The 5,602-nt window shown below is 32.8% G+C and overlaps 1 pseudogene; it reads right to left on the bottom strand.

The window, feature by feature from the left end:
- Positions 1-67, bottom strand: LOC136091261 (U2 spliceosomal RNA; annotated as a pseudogene).
- Between the last annotated feature and the right edge of the window lie 5,535 nt (positions 68-5,602).

Genomic DNA, 5,602 nt, shown 5'->3' with positions numbered 1-5,602 from the left:
AGATGGTCCGGAGCCGAAATAAGAACAGATACTACACTTGATCTTAGCCATTAGGCCGAGAAGCGATTCTTTACATCAATATTATATATAATTAGATTTTACATGGCAACTATCCGGAGGTTGATAAACCACAATACCCATAAAATAATTAATAAGGATTTCTTGTGGGTTTTATTTAAAAAAGATTATTTTGATCACTTATAAATTTAACAGCTTTTGACCAAATAAAACGTAATGTAACTTAATATAATCTAAATATGAGACGCAATTAAATTAAGTATAGATTTTTTTGACGTTATGCTGCGTCTTAGTTTACACATATTAAAAGTGCATTCTTATGATTATAAAGTCTTATGGTTTTTTTTAACTTATAATTATATATATTTATAAGTTAAAAAAAAACCAAGCTGGTATTTTTTTAAACTTTTAACATTGTACAAAAAATTAGTTCAAAATTTTTTTATAACAAATCTGTCTAAAAAAACGTTTTAATTCGCGAAGTTGCAATCGAGTAAGTGTAACTTTGCAATATGAATTTTATATATTTTGTTCCAAATGTAGATTAATAATATAAGTTTGATTTATAATCCACGGATATCCGCCTGTTGTCTAATAATGATTTCAGCACGTTCATGCAGGGGGGCTAACATTTTAATTTTTTTTTTTTTTTTGTTCCCAGGATCCGATCATCTTGTTTTTTTAGCAAAACATCCCTTTTTTGACGTCAAAATGAACATATAAATACCTGCAGTTTGCTCTATGTCTAGAAGTTGCCTAGAGTTTATTTTTAATGATGTATTATTATTATTATTATTCAGTGATCAAATACAAATACAATAATCTATTTATATTTTGATGAAGAGGTGCTGAAGAGGTGCTTTCGACTTCGGTTTCTTCGAGAGGACAGCCGGTCGTCGACGTTTGACATTGAGTATTACTACGTGACTTTGTTACATCCGCGCTCAACATGCATTACTTTGCATTTCTCAACGTTGAAATGCAAGAGCCAAATATGTGACCATTTCACTGCTCTGTCAACGTCATCTTGGAGAGTGATTTTGTCCGACTCCTTTTTTAATTATCCCTATTATTTTGCTGTCGTCGGCAAACAGTTTCATATGATGAGTAATACTGTCGGCAGGTTGTTTACAAAGATTACGAATAGCAATGGGCCCAAGACTGAGCCTTGAGGCACTCCACTAGTGACTGCTTTCCATTCAGAAGTAATGCTGTTTACAACCACTCGTTGACATCGATTGCTTAGCCAAGCTGCGATCCAGTCAAGAAGAGCGCCTGAATACCGTACGCTCTCAGCTTATGAAGAAGGCGTTTTATGTGGTACTTTGTCAAACGCCTTTGCAAAGTCTGTGTAAATGACGTCTACTGCATGTCTACAGTGAGTTGCTTCCGTCATGATATCCCGAGTTTCTAAAAGGTTTGATACACATCCCTTACAATGAACAAAGCTATGCTGATTTGGAGAAATTAGACCATTAGCAACGCAGTGTTCCATTATTCTTTTTTGTAAAATACTTTCCATAATTTTGCAAGGTATGGAAGTGAGCGAGACTGGCCGGTAGTTGGATGCTTTAAGCCTACTCCCCTTCTTGAAAATAGGTGTTACATTCAATTTTTTCTATAATTCAGGAACTACACCAGTTGCAAACGAGCACTTATAGATAAGCGAAAGAGGCTTGGCAAAGGTAGCTGAACATTTACTGAGCCCTTGGATGTAATCCATCGTAGCCGGTTGATTTTCTTTCATCAAGGTTGTTTAGGCATTTTTGTACTATATCGATAGAGAAACTTGCTGGATCGATGACACAAACTGCTTCAGTACGACTTTCAAAGCCTGGCATTGAACCTTCGGGCTCTAAAACAAAGACTGATTGAAAATAGTTTTTTAACGGTGCGCATATATCGTCGGTACCGGTTGTGATGTTGCTATTGACTGTTTCAAGCAATGTAATGTTGTTACTGACGCTCTGCTTGCTTCTTACATATGCATTTAAGCGTTTAGGGTTGCTTTCGGAATCCCTGACGAGTAGCTCTTGATTCTCTCCTGCCAGCTTTGACCATTTTTTTAACTTTTTTGCAGGCAGTGCGATACGATATTTTGAGAAATTTGTGCGTATCTCGACCTGCATTAATGTATTTGGCCCAAGAGATGCGTTTAGCTTTGATCGCCTCAATAAGTTCTGGTGTTACCCATTGCTCCTGTTTTTCTGTAAAGGGAGTGGTAGTTGACGGAACGTGTAGGTTAGTGGCTTCATTATACACGTTTGTTAGAAGCTGGTACTCATCGTTTGCATTTAGCCCAGTGAATACTGTTTCCCATTCAACAGCTGCAATATGTGCTGATATTGCTGCGTAGTTTGCTCGACTCCAAATGAGTCGAGGTTTTGGCAAAGTAGGCGAGTTGTTGAGGCATGCAACAGCAAATTGACCTTCGATAAAGCAGTGTGCTTGGCCCATTGGAGTGTCACCAAGAGAATCGCCTTGTTTAATGAAGATTAAACGATCTGGCTCATTTGTTATAACAAGATAGAGTGTGCTAGTAGGCTCGACGTGTCGACTACAACGGTAGGTTGGGAATGTGATAAGCTGAGTTAAGTGACACTCATCAAGGCACTTCTGGAACCTGATGTCGCCTTGACGGTCACCTCTCACGTGAGCAACGATTGCAATTCCGCCGTTAACTTCGATAGACTCATAAGACGTATGGCTGAATTGAAGTCGCCATACAGTAGCATTGCAGAGCAGTTTATATTAGGCAGTATCTGTTGAGCGGTAGTGATTGATGTGATACACTGAGTAAGAACTTGATCATTTTCGTCGTGTGGACGATATAAGCAGCCGAGGAGAAATGATTCTTGACCAAGTTTTATTTTTCGCCAGATTTGCTCAATTGATGTTGAGTTAAGCTGAGTAGAACTAACTTCGCTGACTATGATATCGTCTCTTGTGTAAATTGCAACTCCTGCGCCCCTCTTGTCTCTGTCTTTGCGATGTGGTTGGTAGCCGGGTACGGTAACGTCTGATAAATCTGTGAACCAAGTTTCCGCAAAAAATATGACGTGTAGCCGGCTGAATATATGTAGAGCTGATAGTCTAGCAAAAAGCTCTTGGCGTTTTTCATTGTTGAGTGAACATAGGTTGTTTACCCAGTAACTTAGATGGCTAGGTGAGACTGTAGAAGCGTCGGGTTGTATCGGTTTTATTTTTGCTTTAGTTATTGTTCTAGGACATTGTTGAGCTGGCAGTGGAGATTTCTGGATCGGAACGGCTGTGTGGTTAGCGTAGTCTGACAGAGCTCTGACTGGGGATGAAAATACGTAGCACTGATTGGACGTTGATTCGATGACATCGGTGCAACCAATGCGGTTTCTTCGATGTATTATTTCGTCATTTTAGCGACGTGTCTTTTCCTTTCGTTTACGTTCATAGTTTATTACGTCGCAATGACCAAATTATTACTGAAGCATCGAGAAAATTGCGTGTTTACACATTTTTTTACGTTAAAATAACTAACTTTTAAATTTAAAACAAACAAATTAAAAAAACTAAGAAAATTTTTTTTTGACAAATTCGTTGCATTGTTTATAGCATCGGTCCCAGGTTAAATTATCTTTCTAATAGTGAAAGAATTCTGTAAATCATACGCACCGCTCATGAGATGTGTTAGATTTACTAAAAATTGCTCAACTTAACTCGCCCTATTCTTTGTTGGATATAATATAAATATGCAGTGGCGTAGCGAGGATTTTACGCACAGCGTAAAATTAAATAAAAAACTTTTTTACGATAAGTTTAAAAAAATATTTTTATATGTAAAATAGTTTTTTTTCCTTTTGCTTTTCTTATTTCTTTAGCGCCAATTTAAGCCTTTATGCCCTACCCAGTAAGCACAGATCGTTTTTAAAACATTTAAAAACGGTAATATTCGTTTTAATTAGTTTTTTAAATGTTTTAAAAACGTTTAAAAAGACTTGGCCAGAAAGATCGTGCAATCGCTTGCTGTAACTGATCACGCCTATAATTTTTTTCAATTTTTAACAATTTAAATGCAACAAAAAAAGTACTACAAGTATAGTGCCCTTAAAATGACAACAAACTCAATTATGCCTTTAAAAGTTTGGTGGCAGTATTTTTTCGAAATTTATTTATTTTTATTTTATCTACAGACATAATTTCTCCCTGGGGGTTAAAAACATTATTCAATTTTATTTTTACTATTTTATTTGTACTTAAAAATTGTCTATTTTTGGCTGGGTGCCCTTAAAACGACAATCTTATTTTTGTTGATATCTCATTAACGATTATCTTAGTCGTGGAGATATCTTGTATAGTATTATCTGCTAGATTTATGTATCTCATAATATAAGGAAATCTGGAATTACTTTATTATTTTTCAAAATAATTAGAAAAATCATTTACTTTGACCCAAATTCTTCACTTGTTAATAAGCACAAGGAACATCATTTTCTTAAATAATTTCAGTACTTTTATAGCTTTCTTTCTTCTTATATCTTGAAGTTTATTTTGACATAATAACAATTCTTAAATCTTACGATTTCAATTAACAGCTAAGTGCAAATTGAAAAAAATAAAGATTAAAAATCCAATTATTTATGTGCTGCATTTTTACATTACAGTGCTTGTAGAGTAATTGTTTTAATAGTTTAAAATGTTTATTATCATAGATAAAAATAAAAATGAAACTAAAATTTATCTAAGGGTAACAGCAAATGCAAATTCTATTATAAAAAAGCCAAGGAATGAATCTGAAACAGCTGTAAAGCAGTTTAACCGAGATGAAAGATACAAACAGATATATATATATATATATATATATATATATATATATATATATATATATATATATATATATATATATATATATATATATATATATATATATATACATATATATACATATATATACATTTACATATACATATATATATATATATATGTATATATATATATATATATATATATATATATATATATATATATATATATATATATGTATTTATATTTTAAATAAAAGTCATAACAATTAGTTATATTTTGTTCTAGAATCTTTAAATATCACACTCTCCTAATGTCATTCAAAAATAATATTTCATACTATCGACATAAAGCAGTGTATTTTAGAATGTGACTCTGTGACAGTTATCTTTTTTTGATTTGATGATTTTACTTGCAAATTATAAAAGTGAATCGAGCTTATTAGCTCTTGCATTTTTCAAGTCACTTCCTAATATTATCAAAGTATTATTTAAGTAGTGGGCGATTCTCAAATTAGTGAAACCAGAGCTAATTTTCAAACACACTGTTTTGACAATCTTTTTGCATATTTCTACAATAAACTAACTAAATTTACACTTTAAAATACACATAGAAGTTTTTGTATAGCGTATGGAAAAATATTAAAATTATTTTTTTCAGTTACTAAAATTTGAAATTTTTTAGTTTTTAATGTCAGTAAATTGTTTTCCATTTATCACAATAAAAAAATATTTAATATTGTTATAACACAAAAGCATTTTCTTAACTACTTTAAAATGATTTAAACAAAAAAAAATTAGACATATAT

Source organism: Hydra vulgaris, chromosome 14 (assembly GCF_038396675.1).
Source record: "Hydra vulgaris chromosome 14, alternate assembly HydraT2T_AEP".
Lineage (NCBI taxonomy): Eukaryota > Metazoa > Cnidaria > Hydrozoa > Anthoathecata > Hydridae > Hydra > Hydra vulgaris.
The sequence above is the reverse complement of the archived record's forward strand: the minus strand, read 5'-3'. Positions and strand labels throughout refer to the sequence as shown.